We start from the raw sequence: 20,155 nt of genomic DNA, 5'->3' as shown, positions 1-20,155 counted from the left end.
CATTTATCTCACCCTGCTACTATGATCTCCCTAACCCTTCCACAGACTTTTCCCTCCTCCATCCCCCTTTACTCATCCCAAGGGCAGGGTGCAGTGTATTAAAAAAGTTGGACATGTACTTTTAAGTTTAACATGTCCACGTACTGAAAAACTCTTAAATTCGTTTTTCACTATTGCAAGGGCTATCTCTCCCATAGGCTAGCATGGGGATTGCAATAAAACATCTTTTAAGTGTAATTTCCTGTTAGGAAAAAGAAAGAAAAATTGAGTTTGGTACCTCTGGACTCACAATGTAAAAACACATCTTTTGGTAAAGAGAGGTTTTAAATCACAGGTCTGAAAGTGCCACTTTTAGAAAGTTGGCATTTTCTAACTTTAACTATCCGGTGCCTTAGCCTGCCTCCAATCCATGTCTGGTCTGCATAAGACTGGGTGACAGCTACCTTTGTGTATTCTGTCCAGACAGCCGTAAATAGAGGACACTCAACTGCCCCTGCATTCCAGCTGTGTACCGATGGGTCTTCCTGGGTAGGATAGGTGGGAGGGCTCTTACACTTCAAAGGGTAGTGGCCTGCCCCCACACAAAGAACTGATAACTCTTCACAGACCTCCTGGCAGACAGGACTGGGCAGAAAGGGATCTGAGACACTTCAAAACCACTCTTTGAAGTCTCTCCCACTTCAAAGACACATTGAAGTACATGTACTGGGTCTCTGACACCATATACTCGGAACACTTATGGACGTAGGACATTCTACCTGGAAGAAGGATCACTGTGCTGTTTGCTCTGCTGTGTACCCCTGCTACCTGCTATGTCTTGCCTGGGAGTGAGAGCACTGGATCGAACTCTCTAAGTCCTGCAATCTAAAGTTTCTCCAATGGCCTGACTGAGCTTGTCACCTGTTTCTGATGTCTCAAGGACATCAAAGCCTTCACCTGCATCTTGCTACTGAGAGTTCTGCTCTGCCAAGTGGTGCCAAATCCAGTTCTGGGCCCTTGGAGGAGAGTGTGGTGCTGCAAAACAAGAATGGACGCAACAACACCGGCACGTCACTTGGAACTGATGCATCCCGCTGCAAAACACCACTGTGTTTCACAATAAGCTTTATTCGGTCAGCAGACCATCAAAGCAATACAATACAAAAATAAGCAATCATCATAAATAAAACAGTACAAAACTACCATCAACCAAGTTTAAAAATAGAATAAAATAAAATAGAATCCCTGATTGTCCAACTTAAAAATCAATTAAGGTCATTGTTTGTGTGAAAGTTGCGTATACGCCAAGCCGCTGCTAACAACTTGCTTACTGCGTATATTAACACACTGGAGTTGTGACTTTTTAAAATCCTCAAGGCTAGGTCACATTTTCTTATCTTCAGTTCCCGACAGATTTTGAGGATCCATTTGGACCTTAGGACTAAGTAAGCAGGGCAGAAAAACATAAAATGTTCTACTGTTTCAGGGGAATTACCACACACAGGGCAAATGTCAGAAGTGGTATTGGATCCCCATCTGCTCGTCAGGGTCATCAATGGTAATGTTCCAAAACGGAATCTGGCATACAGTCCTTTGCCTAGTAGGTCAGGAATTAAATCTAGGTATAGTTCGAACTCTGGGTACCATTTAAAATCAATAAAGAGATTAGTTAAACGACCATTATGTTTAAGAGAAATATAGCTGTTCCGTATATGGGACCAGTAAGCGCGCTTCAATGCTTTTACGTGGGACTTCTCAAGTTGGTGGGGGTTCTCCCATAAGTCTCTCAATCCTAATGTGCAAAACCAGCTAGATACATGTTTGATCCATGGGATGGAGGTAGAATTAGAACATTTTAACAATTCTAGAAGTGAGGACTTATATACGACCAATTCTGGGACTATCCATAGCCTCACCCAGTACAGCAAAGGTCGTAAAATGATTAGGTCGGCCATTCGTTTAAACCCCAAGTCCAGAAACAAGGGGGTTAATGGGGTGCTAATGGGGCATGCACATAGGGCCCGTGCAAAACTATTCTCGATTTTAGTTATTCTACTACTATTGGAGAAGCCCCAAATCTCTGCACCGTAGGCAGCAGCACCTTGCGCCTTGGCCACATAGATCTTTATTGCTGGGGATACAGCTTTGGCCATCGTGCTCCTATAAAGGCGCAGTATGGATGCTGACCGATATTGCAAAAGCCCCGCACTCTTGCTGACCTGTTCCTCCCATTGGAGTGAATCAGTAAGCCTCACACCCAGGTAATCAATGGATCTAACCTGATCCAAAATAACGCCATCTAGCCTTGTAGTGCATTTCTTTCGTGGGCCAGAGCGAAGCACCATCAATTTGGTTTTCTTCAGGTTCAACTCTAGACCAGAATTCCGACAAAAGAGATTAAATTTGTCCACAAGGATTTGTAAGCCCATAGGGGTTTTTGAGATGAGTAGGGAGTCATCTGCAAAGAGAAGAATGGGGATTTTCTGGTCGACTAAAGTGGGTGCATCATTCTGACATGCCCTTAGTTCTTGCACCACCTCATTAATAAATAGGGTGAACAGGAGTGGTGCTAGGACACAACCCTGTCGGACACCCCTTTTAATGGGGAATTTATTAGTCAACTCGCCTTGATTGCCCCACCTCACTTGCGCATATGTATCTTCATGCATGCGTTTCAATAGGTGGATTATATTAGCTGGTATCCCTATTTTGTATAGCACTTCCTACAATTTTTCTATTGGGACCAAATCAAAGGCAGAACGCAAATCAACAAACGCTACATATAAGGTTTGCTTTGCCAGGACTACATATTTCCAATGTAACACTGTCAGCCTAAAGGCCTGGTCTACCGTACTTATCCTTGGCCGGAACCCCGCCTGTAGTGGAGAGAGAATCTGCTGTTCCATAACCCAACTCAATAGTCTACCTAAAAGCTGCTTGGCGAAGATTTTTTGCAGGTTATCGATTAGGCTAATCGGTCTATAGTTGGTTGGGAGATTTGCGTTACCCTTTTTATAGATGGGGATAATTTCGCCACCCTTCCATGTCCCGGGAATTTGTCCTCCTTCTGCGATTTTATTCGACAACAAATTGATATACCAGGTCCATATGGATGGCTCAGATCTATAAAGATCGCCTGGGATTTTATCTGGTCCTGGGGCTTTACCAGGTTTCATGGAGATGATAGCATCGGCGGTTTCTTCTAAAGAAAAACAAATGTGACCCTCTCGATCGTGTAGGCTCCCGTCAAGGGGAGAAATATCAAGGTTAGCATTTGGCGAAGTGGGGGGATCTAACCCCACATTGTCATTATCAGGAGCCCCAAATATGGTAATTTCCTCATAAAGAAGAGAAAAGAGCTCCACCCAACTTTCGGGTTGAATGTGGTTCCTAAGATTTGACCTACCCCCTCTCTCGCGTTTAGTCAACAATTCCCGGAAGAGCGTGTTATTATTTGTTTTTGAGGCATCCAACAATTCCTGCCAAATAGAGTCTTCCCAGGATTTCTTTGATTGTGAAATAGTCTACTTGTACATGCATCTAGCTTGTTGAATTGCCCCGGGGTCCCACCCTTAATAGCCTTTTTTAGGCCAGACTTGGCTCTCATACACGAATCGTTGAACCATCTACTGTTAGTCGAGACCCGCATCGCGGGCTTGCCATAACCTTTTTGTAAAAAATACTTTGGAGTTTGACAATCAAGTTTTCATGAATACCAAGAAGTGGAATAGCCTTAGGATCAAGATCTTCATAGGCTGACAAGTTATCAGAAAACATTTGGTAAATCTCGCGTAACAAGTAGGGATTCGACAACACTTTTGGCCACCCTATCTTCGTGTATGCATTATTTAAAATAGGGGGAGGGACCATTGTAAATTGCGTATTCAGGGTTCTACCAAAGATATTCCCAGAGAGGGTGAGTAACAGGGGATAGTGGTCGCTCTCACACCTGGAGTCTACCCTCATATCTCTCAATAATGGCCAAAGTCGCACATCTACTAGGAAGTAATCAATAACACTTGTCTGAGAGCCTCGTTGGAATGTAGGTGCAAGGTTTAGATCAGAGGGAGTACGGCCATTACAAGCCCTGAGGCCAAACTTTAAACATAGTGAGGCTAGCTGGACTTCAACTCGAGAACGTGGGCAGGAGATGTCACCATTCAATTGTGCAATCCCCCATAGTTCATCCTCCTCCGCGGTTAGATCGCTAAAAAGCACAGAGGGTTCGAAGGTGCAATTTACATCCCCAGCAATAATTAAGTAAGAATTAGTTTGTATGGTATCTAAAAAGTCAGAAAGTAAAGTTAAAATGCGTGATTCTGATGCGCATGAAACAGATCGGGCTTATTAATGTAATTAATAAGAATTACATTAAAATTCTGTTGGAAGGAAATCTGTAAACCCATCAGATCAGGACAATCAAATTCTAAAACCTTATATTCACATTGAAGTTTTGTGTTCAAAGGAATTAAAAGTCCCCCTTTAGCTCAACCTGATACTTTCTCTGATGGCTGCGCAGGGATATTGAAGGAAAGGAGCCCATCTATGCTGGTTTGACCCTCGACCCAGGTTTCTTGGAAGAGACACACATCTTGGGACTTTATATAAGTGACCCAGTCTGTATCGTCCAGTTTCCTCGCAAGGCCAGCTAAGTTCCAGGTCATTATGGATAAGCCAATAGTGTCAGTTTCAATACCATAGGTTGTGTGAGAAGGATCCTTTTTGTACGTCTCATTGATAGTGATCTTATCAGAACTATTTGTTTGAGATTCCTCTAGGTTGTCCCCAATAGGAGCTTTCTGGGTAGGAGACAGTCATACAGAACCATAGTGCATGAATTCACCTTGCTCCCTGGGATCCCTCCTGTTGATATGGGCAATAAGAGCAGACACAGGGGCCTGCTTTGGATCAACTAATTTGGAGACTAACATAATGCCTCCTCTTATTTGCCCCTTGTGCTGGCACACGCGTGCAACAAAGTCAATGAGTTGGCCTGCCATGATTTTATCTAGAAACACAATTGAGATTACATCAAAGTTTGACCCAAGGGGACTCCATCTTTCAGTTTTTAGGATGTCCGAACGAATAACTGAGAGGCATTCCTGTCGATAACGTAGCCAATGGATAACCTTGTTAGTCCGGGACTCTTGATCCTCGACAGACCTAGGTGGCAACTTCTGAACATTAATTAAGAAAAGAGTGTTGCCTCCGTGCCTAGAGCCTGTGCCTTTCAATGACATGTCTGTGACGCTATATACTCCTTGGGAGGGAATAATGCAAACTGGATTGTTAGTCAGGGGGTTAGCAGGCAGCCTTTTGGTATTGGAGGGAAGACAGTCCATCTTACCTAAAATATTGGTAGGAGTATAATGCCTCTTGGGTAAATGGCTATTCGATGGGGCAAGGGGGCTATCAATGACATCAACACCATTCGCTGCCGTAATTCCATCGGCGATGATACTATTGCATCCTATATGTTTATTGATAGGTTTGGCTGTATGGGGAATTAGATTAACCTCTGCGGCACCCTTATAGAATCCAGTACTTTGGGGATAGTTAGTTGGTCCCCCACGTGTATTGGTGTTCGATGGAATTAGTTCGGCCGCCTAGTTTCCTCCTTCCCCGGCTGCCTCTGGCTCTTGGCATTTGCATCTCGGTGGTTGAGCCATTTTCCCCTGGAGGAATTTGGTTAGCTGCAATACCAAATTCCTAGCTTCATCTAATCTATGAAGGATTAGAGAAATGTTAACTTCGCTAGCATGTAATTCGGAGTAAGTGGCGTTAATAAGAGGGGGGATGGCAGACTCAATAGCTGGCTCGACCGTGAGGTGATCATGGGCCTCTGTCAGATCGCCTTCCTCGGTCAAGGGCTCAAAGCGATTTCTACATGGTAGGTTGGGGACCAGCCTTATCTCAGGACTCAATGGAAAGGGTATATGTTCTGTTTCCTCTGTATGAGATATCCCCTGGGTTTGTGAAAATTTAGTGGTGCTGCTATAGGCCACAATTCCCTGTTGGATTGGGGGAATAGTGACGTTAACATTAGGCAGTTTTTCCACACTATTAATCAATTTCCCAGGGTCAACGGGTTGGCCCTTCTTCCTCTTATTGAAGAACTCTAGGATCCTTTTAGGTTGGGGCGAAGGCTTTTTCTGAGGCAAGGATTCATGAGTGGCTAGTTCGCTATTAAGAATGGCCTCCACCTCCTCAAATAATAGATCTATGTCATCAAGTGGTTTAGGGCCACCTCGTGCAATCTTATTAACTGGTTTCCTGGGACGCTTTTTCTGTTTTTTTATATCATCTGGTGGTGCCGGTGGGTCAACGGCTTTCCTTTTCCCCATAGTTAGTTAAAAAGCCAAAGTTTAGAAAGAAAAAGAAATTATGATAATAGTCTTACTTGGGGTGAGGTTGGAAGCTTCCTTTGAAGGGACTAGCCTCGTCCCGGCCTCGGTGGGACGCGGGGGGGGCGCGTCTCTTAAAAGGCCGCCCAGACGAGGAGGAGAAGTCGGAAGGGAACCCCGTTCCCCCGGCAACGCTGAATCTGTAGGCAAAGGCACGGTGTCCTTGAGAGTGCCTATAGCGATTAATTTGCCTTGCGTCCGCGGTGGATTCGACTGTTGCTCACCAGCCCCAAGTGCCAAGAGAAAAACAATATGGCCAGGTCTCCTCCGGACTCCACCGGGGGCACAAAAGATCTTGAAGGGACCTTTGTCCCTCTCCTGCTGCCTGCAGTCACCTCCAGTCGCATTAATTTTATACCTTCGGGTGGTATTCATGTTATTTAGAAGCTTATGAAATAGGTACTAAGTTTGTGGTGAGGGTCTCAGAGGGGTGGCGCGCTAGGCACAATTTAAAGGGCTCCTGCCCTTCGTGCTGGTGGTGCCGCCTCCTCCCGCTGCAGTCACGCTTCCCGCGAGGCGGGAGCGCTAGGCAAAAATTAAAGGGCTCCTGCCCTTCGTGCTGGTGGTGCCGCCTCCTCCCGCTGCAGTCACGCTTCCCGCGAGGCGGGAGCGCTAGGCAAAATTTAAAGGGCTCCTGCCCTTCGTGCTGGTGGTGCCGCCTCCTCCCGCTGCAGTCGCGCTTCCCCACTATTTACGCTGCCTGCACCAAAGCTGCGGACACTGCTCGCCGACTGCGTGATGCAACAACTCAGACTTACAACGCAGCCAGGGCTTGGCTGACGCAGCACTGACGCACTGGAACCAGTACTCATCGCTTCTGGACATCAACGCATCAACGATGTTGCCTGGCCACAAAACAATGCATCGCTGGTTAGCGTGACGTATCCCCTCCTCTGGATCAACGCACCGTCACTGAGCATCACGCAACAAAGATACTGTCAGAGGGTCTGCGCGACTCTTGTACCCGGCCCGCAATCAGACTGCACTTTTGGATTTGCCCAGGTCCAGCGCGACCAGATATCTCCGGTTGGAGCTATTGTCTTCTAAGCACTGCATTCTGATTTCATCTTACAAAATTCACAACTTGGCTTGTGTAGGTAGTATTTTTGTTGTTTTGGTATTGTTTGACTCAGATAAATATAGGCTTTTTTTCTACATTGGAGTGGAGTCCTTATGTGGTGTTTTCACTGTGTTGCTGTGTGTGTGTGCACAAATACTTTACACATTGCCTCTTTAGTTAAGGCCTGACTGCTTTTTGCCAAGCTACCAGAGGGTAAGCACAGTGAAACATTTAGGCCCTCATTATGACATTGGCGATAAGTCCCACTTACCGCCATGCTGACTCCCGCCAACATTCCGCCGCTGCGGCGGTTTACCGCTACACATATTAAGACACAAACATAGCAATCAGTCACTACAAAGACACACACATTAGTCCGCCAGCCAAAAGGTCAGTGATAAAATGGCGGTACCAAAACCCACACCGTTACACCAAAATAACTACGCCCACAGCATTATGACCCACGAATCACCACGGCGGACATTCAACAATAGTAATCCACTGGCGGTGCATTCCGCTGCGCTCAAAATACATACACACATACAAAACAACACCACATTGGACAATTCAAACTACACACACCTGACACCCACACACACTCACAAAACCCACACGCCTTTACGACTAACAAAAATTGCCACTAGAGATACAGCAAGAGCACCCACACAACCAGAGCCACAGAACACCATCACCCATACACCATCCACGCATTTCACAGCACACACCCTAACACATCACCCCACACACCCTCACACACACCACTCACACTATACCAATGGCCCCACAAAGACACCCCAGGTTCTCAGAGGAGCTAAGCGTCATGGTGGAAGAAATCATCCAGGTAAAGCCATAGCTATTCGGATCACAGGTGCAGCAGACATCCATCACTAGGAAGATGGAGCTATGGCGAAGAATCGTGGACAGGGTCAACGCCGTGGGACAGCACCCTAGAACAAGGGACGACATCAGAAAGAGGTGGAACGACCTACGGGGGAAGGTGCGTTCTGTGATTGCAAGACAGTCGGTTACCCAGCCACAGTCCCATACCACCACAGAGCATCCCACTTCAGGAAACACAAGCACAGCACCCACCCAGCGGGCCCATACCTCTGTCCCCAGGACACGTCAATCAGCAGTGTGTCCACAACTACAGGGACCCCAGGCCACCGCACAACCAGACGATCAGGGACCTCGGGTCAGTGGGCACATGGTTCAGGTGACAGAGGAACAGGACAACAGGGAAGCTGGGAGGAGTGCTGTGCGACAGGGGAAGGACAGGCCCAGGGAACCTACTCTCCCGTAGTCACTCACCAACATTCTGAGAACATACCACCATTCCCAGGAGACGATGGGCCAGATACTGGCCAAGTTGCAGGAGACCCAGCGGCTGCAGATGGGACAGTACCTGGGGATCAGGGAGGACCCGAGGTACATCCACACCACCCTGGTCACCATTGCAGGGTGCTGGCAGACATGGCCAACACCATGAGGGAGGCAGTGGCACACCAACGGGCCCCTGACACTAGACACACCGATGAGCAGCCCTCCACCTCCACTGATGATGGTGGACAGGAGACCCCGCCATAGGAACAACAGGCCACCAGCACCCCACCCCCTGCAGAAGGAGAACAACCCCGCAAACGGTCCCTGGGATCCAGGCAGAAGCCAGAGGACATTGCCAAGACCCCCACCTTTCCTGATTGTCACCCTTGTGTCCCACTATGTCACCCTGTCCACCTTGAACTGCTATTTCTCCACTTCCTATTCCCCCTTGGACAATGCACCAGTGATCCAAATAGACTGGAACTCTTACCTGGACTCTCCTCCACCACCCCCCAGCCTACAGCAATACCCCATTGACTTATTAGCACATAAATAAATGACCTTGTAAAAAATACAGGTATTGAGTCTGTCAAGTGATTAAACCATGTATTCTTTTAACAATCTGTAGACATTGCAATTCAACCGTACAGTAATGTATACATAGGTATGACCTGTAATTTGCTGAAGTCAATACGCCAGGAGCCAGAGTAGGACACAGATATCTGTAAATAGACATGTCAAAGGGTACAGTAAGTGGCCATGGTAGTGGGAATAGCAGCCTGCCAGTGAAAATGTACAATACAAAACTGCAATGGAAGGTAAAGTTACAGTGTCTTACCTGTGTGTCACTGGAAGTACTGTCAAAAGATTGCTGTTCTGTTGTCCACATCCTCATCCTCTGTCACATCTTCGTCACTGTCCACAGGCTTCACCGCTGCTACACGTCCATCTCCAGACTCATCCTCCTGTAGAAAAGGCACCTGGTGACGTAAGGCAAGGATTTGCAACATGCTACGATGATCTGGCACACCTTCTTGGGTGAGTAGCACAGGGAACCACCTGTTAGATGGAGGCACCGAAACCTGGCCTTCAGCAGGCTTAAGGTTCGCTCTATAATTCTTCTTGTTCGCCCATGTGCCTCATTGTAACATTCCTCTGCCCTTGTCCTGGGATTCCTCAAAGGGGTCAGCAGCCATGAGAGGTTGGGGTAACCAGAGTCACCTGCAAATACCGAGGGATACCAGTTAGCCAGACGAACGAGTTACTTACCTTCGGTAACAACTTTTCTGGTGGATACATTAGCTACCTGTGGATTCCTCACCTAATGAATACTCCCATGGCGCCAGCATTAGACGGAAATCTTCTTACTAGTCTCTGCACGTCGACGAGGACGTCACTCTAGCCCACGCGACGCCGTCTGACGTCATACAGGCAATAAGAGGTCCTCGACGACGGGCGGACGTCAGTACCAATCATTTTTTACGTGCATGAGAACAACCAGGCAATGCAATGAAAGAGCAAGGCAACATCCCATTACATTGTAAAAATACACAACATTGCATGAATAACTGTAAATCTTTTATATATATATATATATATAACTCTCTCTTTTTAAAATATATATATACACATCAAGTATATACACAAAGATATATACATATATATAAATATAATATATACAACATCTATTGCACCCTGAAAGACCAAGAGGAGCGTACTCAAGGATTACTTGGTAAGACCAGAAAGGCAACGGGGAGGCGGGTGGGACCGTGAGGAATCCACAGGTAGCTAATGTATCCACCAGAAAAGTCGTTACCGAAGGTAAGTAACTCGTTCTTCTGATGGATACAACTACCTGTGGATTCCTCACCTAATGAATAGAGTCCCAAAGCAGTACCACGCCCGGCGGTGGGTGCCTAAATGGTCAAACCAAGAAATCCTGCAGCACTGACCGTGCAAAATGGCCGTCCCTTCTGACCTCAGAGTCCAAGCAGTAATGTTTCGCAAAAGTGTGAAGGGACGACCAAGTTGCGGCCTTGCAGATGTCGACCACAGGAACACCTCTGGCCAAGGCCGAAGTGGCCGACTTAGCTCTGGTGGAATGAGCTCTAATGCCCTCAGGAGGATCCTTCTTTGCCAAAGAGTAACAGATTTTAATGCAAAGAACAACCCACCTGGATAGTGTTCTCTTGTGGACTGCCTTTCCTCTCCTCTTGCCCACGTATCCAATAAACAGCTGATCCTCCAGCCTGAAATCCTTTGTTCTATCAATAAAGAAGCTCAACGCCCTCTTTGGGTCCAGACGGTGCAGTCTTTCTTCCTCTTTGGAAGGATGAGGCGGAGGATAGAACGTGGACAAAGTAATTGCCTGAGCCAAATGGAAAGGTGAAACAACCTTCGGGAGGAAAGCAGCCTTGGTCCTCAACACCACCTTATCCCCATAAAAAGTTGTATAAGGGGGCTTTACTGATAAGGCCTGCAACTCACTCACTCTCCTTGCTGATGTTATAGCTATCAGGAAGACTGTTTTTAAAACCAAATACCTTAAGGGGCAAGAATGCATAGGTTCAAAAGGGGACCCCATAAGGAAAGTCAGGACCAAGGACAAATCCCATTGCGGCATAACGAATGGCTTTGGAGGATATTTATTTAGAAGACCTTTCAAGAATCTGATAACAATAGGGGACTTAAATAAAGATGGTTGGTCTGGAAGACATATGAAGGCTGACAAGGCCGATAAATAACCCTTAATGGTAGCCACTGTACAACCTTTCTGCGCTAGAGACAGAGCAAAAGACAAAACGTCCGATAGATGAGCATGCAAAGAATCAATCTGCCTCTCTCCACACCACGCAACAAATTTAGACCATCTATTAGCGTAGATAGATTTAGTGGAGTGTCGCCTGGCCGCTAATATAACATCCACTACCTCAGGCGGGAGAGAGAAGGAACTCAGGTTGCCCCGTTCAATCTCCAGGCATGTAGGTGCAGACTCTGGAGGTTGGGGTGTAGAACCTGCCCCTGCGACTGCGAGAGGAGGTCTGCCCTGAAAGGGAGACGGAGCGGAGGGCACATTGAGAGTTGGAGCAGGTCGGAGTACCATACCCTCCTTGGCCAATCCGGAGCTATTAGGATGACTAGAGCCCGGTCCTGGCGAATCTTCCTCAATACTCGAGGAATCAAGGGTATGGGAGGAAACGCGTAAAGCAACTGGCCGCACCAGGTTATTTGAAACGCGTCCCCCAACGCTCCCTGCATCGGATACTGGAGGCTGCAGAATAACGGACAATGCGCGTTCTCTCGAGTGGCAAACCGATCTATCCGAGGAAACCCCCACCTCTGGAAGATTAAACGGACTTGATCTGGATGGAGACGCCACTCGTGGTCTGCCGAGAATTGGCGACTGAGACTGTCCGCACGCACGTTCAAGACTCCGGCCAGATGGTTTGCTATCAAGCAAATCTGATGGTCCTTTGCCCAGGACCATAGTCGAAGAGCTTCTCTGCAGAGAAGGTACGACCCCACTCCTCCCTGCTTGTTTATGTACCACATCGTGGTAGTATTGTCCGTTAGGACCTGTACCTACTGACCACGAAGGGAAGGGAGGAAGGCCTTGAGAGCCAGACGTACAGCCCGTAACTCTAACAGATTGATGTGAAACATCTGTTCCTCTGGAGACCAAAGACCTTTGATCTCCAGATCCCCCAGATGAGCTCCCCACCCTAGAGTGGAAGCATCCGTTATGACTGTGGCCACTGGTGGCGACTGCTGGAACGGCTTTCCTTGTGAAAGATTGTTGCTTGCAATCCACCACTTCAAATCCACAGCAGCATCTCTGGAGATCTTGACAGTACCCTCTAGATCCCCTTTGTGTTGAGACCACTGCCTTCGGAGGCACCACTGAAGAGCCCTCATGTGCCAGCGAGCATGCGTGACCAACAGAATGCAGGAGGCAAACAGACCGAGCAGACGAAGGACCTTGAGGACTGGAACTACCGCTCCATTTCGAAACATTGGAACCAAATCCTGAATATCTTGAATCCGCTGAGGCGGAGGAAAGGCCCGACCCAATGTTGTATCCAGTACTGCCCCTATGAACAGGAGGCGCTGAGAGGGCTCTAGGTGAGATTTGGGCTCGTTCACCGAAAAACCCAGGTCGAACAACAACTGGGTTGTTGACTGCAGATGATGCGACACAAGCTCCGGGGACTTGGCTTTGATCAACCAGTCGTCCAAGTAAGGGAATACTGCTATCCCCTTCCTTCTGAGTTCTGCCGCAACCACCGACATCACCTTCGTGAAGACTCAAGGTGCTGAAGTAAGACCAAACGGAAGGACGGCAAACTGATAGTGCTGCGATCCCACCACAAACCGGAGATACTTCCTGTGTGACTTGAGTATCGGGATATGAAAGTAAGCATCCTGCAAGTCGACAGACACCATCCAGTCTTCCTTGTTCAACGCCAAAAGCACCTGTGCTAGGGTCAGCATCTTGAACTTTTCCTGCTTGAGGAACCAATTCAAGATCCTCAGGTCCAGGATTGGTCTCAAACGACCATCCTTCTTGGGAATCAGGAAATACCTTGAGTAACATCCTCGATCCCTTTCCTGCTCTGGGACCAACTCCACCGCGCCCTTTGAAAGGAGGGCTTGTACCTCCTGTTCTAGCAACAGGAGGTGTTCTTCTGAACAATAAGAAGGGCGGGGCGGGATGAGGGGCGGGAACTCCCGAAAGGGAAGGGTGTAGCCTTTTCCCACAATACTGAGAACCCAAGTGTCCGTTGTAACAGTCTTCCATTTGGTGAGAAAATGCTGTAATCTTCCCCCTACAGGAGAGGAGTGAGTGGGAAATGGTGGAAGCCTAAGGCTGCTTCCCCTGCTGCACCCCGCCAGAGGATGAGGAAGAGGCAGAGTGCTGCTGAGAGGCTCCTCTGGTGCAGCCCCTACCTCTCCCCCTAAAAGATCTATAGGGATGGGAAGAGGCAGGTTGCTGATATCTTCCCCGAAAGGAAGAGGAGGAAGAGCCACGCCCAAATCCACGAAACCTCCTGAAAAATCTGGAAGAGGCCGTGGAAGAAGGAGCTTGGAGCCCTAACGACTTAGCCGTGGCCCTGCTCTCCTTAAAACGTCCCAAGGCCGAATCAGCCTTGGCTCCAAACAGTTTGTCCCCATCAAACGGGAGATCCAACAATGTGGACTGTACATCCGCAGAAAAGCCCGAGTTACGGAGCCAGGCCTGTCTCCTTGCCACCACAGTTGTGCCCATTGCTCTGGCTACCGAGTCGGTCGTATCCAGTCCCGTCTGGATAATCTGGGTCGCAGCAGCCTGTGCATTTGAAACAACATCCAAAAGACCCTGGGGAAGCTCTGTAAATGATGAGGAAATGTCATCCATCAGAGCATGAATATACCTCCCCAGGATACAGGTTGCGTTAGTGGCCTTCAACGCCAGACTGCAGGACGAAAAAATCTTCTTGGACTGCGCCTCTAGTTTCTTTGAATCTCTGTCCCCAGGCACCGTCGGGAAAGAACCAGGCGCTGACTTGGATGAACAGGAGGCCTGCACCACCAAGCTCTCCGGCGTAGGGTGCCTAGACAGAAAACCAGGGTCAGTCGGAGCCGCCCGATACCTCCTGGCCACGGCTCTGTGAACTGCTGGGGAAGATGCCGGCCTCTTCCACACGTCTAACACCGGATCCAGCAGAGCGTCATTAAATGGCAAAAGAGGCTCCGCTGCAGCTGAGGCCGGATGTAGCACCTCTGTTAGAAGGTTTTGTTTAGCCTCCACCACCGGCAAAGGCAGGTCCAAAAGGAAGCAGCCTCCTCAGTGTATTCTCCCGGGGACGAAAGATCCCACTCAGGGGAAGTGTCCAGCCCACTGGCCGACTCCAGACCACGCAGCCCATCACCCGAGTCCTCTAGCTCTCCTTCCTCCAGGGCTCGTTGGTACTCCTGCTCCTCTAATACACGGAGAGCACGTCTCCTCGAATGAAGCCGTTGTTCAATACGCGGAGTCGACAATGCCTCTGCCGAAGTCGAAGATCGGCGCCGATCTTCAGAAGCCACCGACGCCGCGTCCGGCGCCACAGGTAACTTCGGCGCCGACGAAAGAGCAGTCGAAGCAGATGGACCCACCGGAGTCACAGGCCGAAATCCCGACGTCGACGGGATGGAAATCCCCGGGGCCAATCCCTCTGAAGCCACCGGAGTGGTCACCGGCGCCGACACTGGCGCCGAGCCCACGTTCCCAAAAGGGAGAAAGGGCATAAAGGGTGCCGGCCGAAGAGGCGCAGGATCACCCAATGAAAAGGCCAAAGGCCCAGCCGGAGCACCCCCTGGAGCCATCTGTTGGAAGATGGCATACATCGCATTCAAGAATGCGGAACTATCGGCTCCAGGGGTGGGAAAAGCCGGATACTGGGGTGCCTGACTCGGAGGCGACCCCGACGCCGGCCTCGACGTCTGCAACGCCGGAGAAAACACCTGAGGCTCCAATACCTCAATCACCGACGCCTGTCCAGGTGAAGTTGGAGACGCCGGAGAGGGCAACGGCGTCGAAGGATGCGGCGTAACCGTGGGACTGATCTCCCATGTCCTTCGGCGCCGATCCGAAGACCTGGAACGAGTCTCCTTCGAATGACGCCGAGATTCTCTACGGCGCCGGGAGTCTCGATGACGCCGATGTCTTGGAGAAGAAGACTTCTTGTGATGCTTCTCCTTCGATTTCGCCATAAACAGCTTCGCCTCACGTTCCTTGAGGGCCTTTGGATTCATGTGCTGGCATGAATCACAAGTCGAGACGTCGTGGTCGGAGCTCAAACACCAAAGGCAATCGGAATGAGGATCCGTCACCGACATCTTGCCTCCACACTCACGACAAGGCTTGAATCCAGACTTTCTCTGCGACATTATTACCACAGCGAAAGACTACGCAGCAAAAATACACTGTAACCACAAAAGTAACAGTTGCTCCCTCGAAGATAACCGTTTCGAATGCACGGAAAAAAGGGAACTGACGTCCGCACGTCGTCGAGGACCTCTTATTGCCTGTATGACGTCAGATGGCGTCGCGTGGGCTAGAGTGACGTCCTCGTCGACGTGCAGAGACTAGTAAGAAGATTTCCGTCGAATGCTGGCGCATGGGAGTATTCATTAGGTGAGGAATCCACAGGTAGTTGTATCCATCAGAAACTACCCCTTATGGCCAACCCCATACCCATACAACAACATATACTGGGTGGGGACCATGGGCTGACCTACTAGCCACACCCCGTGCCGCTGGAGTTGAGCTATCACATATGGGGTGCTGCTATTCCTCAGGATAAAGGCATCATGCACAGACCCAGGATACTTTGCATTGACATGGGAGATGTACTGGTCCGCCAGGCACACTATCTGCACATTCATGCCCCAATGATGCTGGGGATATATCCCAATACATAGAAGTCAGCTTTCACTGTGGCCAAATCTTCAAACTGGGGAAATACAATGTAGCTGCGCATGTGTTTAATCAGGGCAGACAACACTCTTGTCAGCACTGTTGAGAACATTTTCTGAGACATTCCTGCTGCCAAGCCCACTGTCACTTGGAAGGAGCCAGTTGCCGAGAAATGGAGCACTGAGGAACAAGTTACTTACCTTCGGTAACGAGGTATCTGGTAGAGACTCTATCTAGCTGCAGATTCCTTACCTTAGAATTCCCTGGCGTCAGCTTCGAATCTGGAATTTTTTCTGAGCAGTTCCCTGCGTGCGCCGTCGGGCGTCGTCGTTCGGATCCACGTGCGTTGACCAGCTCTGCGTGCGTCGTCAGCGTTGTTGGAGCGTCTATCACATCACGGTTGCCTATATAGACGCCGTCTCGACGCGCGTACGTCAGTTCTTTTCCCACAACTTTCCACGCCAGAAGCGCAGAGTCATGGAAGAACCAACAGTTATGGATTTTACCTCTTTGACTGTTTGAAGTAAAAATTCTTTCATGCCTTTAAGAAAGGCAAAAATGCCAAAATCATATATATATAAAAATATCCGCAGAGCGGGGAGGCTTGGGTGGGTGTAAGGAATCTGCAGCTAGATAGAGTCTCTACCAGACACCTTGTTACAAAAGGTAAGTAACTTGTTCATCTGATAGAGACTTCTAACTGCAGCTTCCTTACCTTAGAATAGCTACCCAAGCTATAACCCCTGGCGGTGGGTCTGAAGGAGATTTTTATATCAGGTAGTCCTGCAAGACAGAACGGCAAAATGCCCCTCTCTTCTCACCTGGCTATCCAGGCAGTAGTGTTTTGCAAACGTATGCAAGGAAGCCCATGTTGCAGCCTGACAGATGCCCACCACAGGTACACCACATGCTAACGCAGTGGTAGCAGCCTTCCCCCTAGTAGAATGAGCTCTCAAGCACTCAGGAGGCTGCTTCTTTGCCAAAGCGGAGCAGATCTTTATACAGAGAACGACCCAGCGTGAAATGGATCGTTTCTGTACTGCCTGACCCTTCTTTGCACCAACGTACCCCACAAAGAGTTGGTCGTCCACCCGGAATTCTTTAGTGCGGTCAAGATAGAACGATAACGCTCTTTTTGGGTCCAGTCGATGGAGACGCTCCTCTTCCTTAGAGGGATGCGGTGGTGCAAGGAAGGTGGGCAAGGTGATACTTTGACCCAGATGGAAAGGGGTCACCACCTTGGGGAGGAAAGAGGCACGAGTTCTGAGAACCACTTTTTCAGGAAAGATAGTGAGATACGGCGGTTTTGATGACAAAGCCTGTAGCTCACTCACTCTTCTGGCAGATGTAATTGCCACCAAAAAGGCTGTCTTAATAGTGAGCAGCAGAAGAGGACAATTATGTAAGGGCTCGAAGGGAGCACACATAAGGAAGGTAAGAACCAGATTAAGGTCCCACTGGGGCATAACGAAAGGCACAGGGGGGAACAAATGCACAAGCCCTTTCAAAAATCTCTGTACTATAGGTGATTTAAACAAAGATGGTTAATCGGGCAACTGAAGAAAGGCTGCAAGATAGCCCTTGAGAGTCCCTAAGGAGGAACCCTGCTGGGCGAGAGACAATACAAACAAAAGGATACTAGACAAAGAAGAAGAAAGAGGATCAATAGCACAATACGAAACAAAATGTTTCCAACGGCAGGCTTAGATCGACTTAGTAGAGGGGCGCCTGGCTGCCAGAATGACATCACACACCTCGGGAGGGAGGTCATAAACCATCAATTGTCCCCGCTCAATCTCCATGCATGAAGGCGCAGAGTTGACAGATTCGGGTGGAGAACCTTCCCCTGTTGCTGCGACAGAAGATCCTCCCGAAGAGGCAGCCTGATTGGAGTACCGATGCTCATTTTGAGAAGCTCTGGATACCAAAAGCCACTAGAATTACCTGGGGCGGGTCATTCTTGATTTTCTTGAGAACTCTGGGCAGCAGTTGTATAGGCGGAAAGGCATACAGGAGGCCTGAACACCACTCATGACGAAAAGCGTCGTCTAGCGATAGCCCCCTTGGAAACTCCAACGCGCAAAACTGCTGACATTGTGCGTTCTCTACGGAGGCGAACAGATCCTTGCCCCACTTCCGGATGGAGACACCATTTGTGATCCTCTAAGCATTTTCGGGTGAGCTCGTCCACCAGGTGTTGAACCACCAGGGTTATGCCCTGATGTTCCAGCCATGTCCAGAGACGTAGAGCCTCTTGACAAAGGGTCCACGACCCCACACCGCACTGCTTGTTGCAGTACCACATTGCGGTAGTGTTGTCCGTGAACACCTTCCCTTTCACAACAGGAAGAAATGCTTTTAATGCTAGTCGGATCGCCCGAAGCTCCAGCAAGTTCATGTGGAGCCCAGATCCGCCGGAGACCAGTGACCTCTGACCTCCACCTCTCCCAGATGGCCACCCCATCCCAGAAGTGACACATCTGTCACTACTGTGAGATCTGGTTGGGGAAGGGAGAGGAGTCTGCCTTCGACCCAATCGCAGTTCACTAACCACCACTGCAGATTCTTTGCAGTCCCCGCCGAGATCTGAACCACGTCGGTAAGATTTTCCTGATGCTGTGCCCATTGGAACTTCTGGTCCCACTGCAGAGCCCTCATGCGCCATCTGGCATACTTGACCAACAGGATGCAGGAAACCATAAGTCCCAGCAGCCTCAGAGTCTGTCTCACCGAAATCCAGGATAGAGGCCGAAACATCGGTATCATAACCTGAATATCCTGGACCTGCTGTTCGAGAGGATAAGCCCGATATTGCACTGTGTCCAGAACAGCTCCGATGAAAGTGAGCTTCTGAGAGTGAGTCAGGTGTGACTTCGGCACATTTATAGTGAACCCAGCGAATGCAGGAGGTCCGCCGTCGTCTGGAGGTGGATGACGAGAGCCTGGGGCGTAGAAGCCCTCAGCAGCCAATCGTCCAGGTAGGGGAAGACTGAAATCCCTGACCTGCGCAGATGAGCTGCCACCACAGCCATCACCTTTCTGAACACCCGAGGGGCACTGGTGAGACCGAAAGGAAGCACGGTAAACAAAGTGCTCGTGGCCCACCTTGAACCGCAGGTAACGCCTGTGGGCTGGCAGGATAGGAATGTGGAAATACGCATCCTGCAAATCCAATACTACCATCCAGTCTCCTTGGTCTAGGGCAGACAAAACCTGAGCAAGAGTGAGCATCTTGAATTTCTCCTTCTTGAGGAAGAGATTGACGTCCTTTAAATGCAAGATAGGGCGAAGGCCTTTGTTCTTTTTGGGAATCAGAAAGTAGCGGGAATAATAACCACTGCCTACTTCTGATATCGGGACTCTTTCTATGGCTCCCTTGGCCAAGAGAGCCGTAACTTCCTCGCGGAGCAAAACCAGATGGTCCTCCACCAGCCATTCCTTTGTCGGAGGGATAGAGGGAGGGAAAGACTGGAAGGGAAGGGAGTAGCCCTTCCGTATGATCTGCAGGACCCACTTGTCCAAGCCAGTGAGGGAGATGAAAATGAATCCTCCCTCCAACTGGACGGACGTGATCCTGCAGAACCACACTAGGAGGGCTTGGGTGCAGTGGAGGGGGGCTGTGTGGTGGCCGACCTCTGGCCAGACCCTCTGGGTCTGATGGTGCCACGACCACGTCCTCTTCCGGGATGTTGTGAAGCCTGACGATGGTGGCTAAACTGTGGTTGGGGTCGTACCACGCCCCTTCCGAAGCCTCGAAAGGGGTGAAAGACAGACTGCTGTCGTACTGGCGCTGAAAGGCCCAAGGATCTGACCGTAGCTCGAGAATCCTTGAACCTCTCAAGCGCGGAGTCTGCCTTTTTGCCAAAAAGGCGGTAGCCATCAAAGGGCATGTCCATCAAGCTGGACTGGACATCCCCTGAGAAACCATTTGAACGCAGCCAGGCGTGGCGA

At 49.3% G+C, this 20,155-nt stretch overlaps 1 protein-coding gene across 1 annotated transcript in view; it reads right to left on the bottom strand.

Moving 5' to 3' along the window:
* KIFAP3 (kinesin associated protein 3) overlaps window positions 1-20,155 on the bottom strand; it is a 1,147,560-nt gene that overhangs the window by 904,428 nt on the left and 222,977 nt on the right. The window lies entirely within an intron of this gene.

This window comes from Pleurodeles waltl, chromosome 4_2, assembly GCF_031143425.1.
Source record: "Pleurodeles waltl isolate 20211129_DDA chromosome 4_2, aPleWal1.hap1.20221129, whole genome shotgun sequence".
Lineage (NCBI taxonomy): Eukaryota > Metazoa > Chordata > Amphibia > Caudata > Salamandridae > Pleurodeles > Pleurodeles waltl.
Note: the sequence above shows the minus strand (reverse complement) of the source record. Positions and strands in the feature narration are given on the sequence as shown.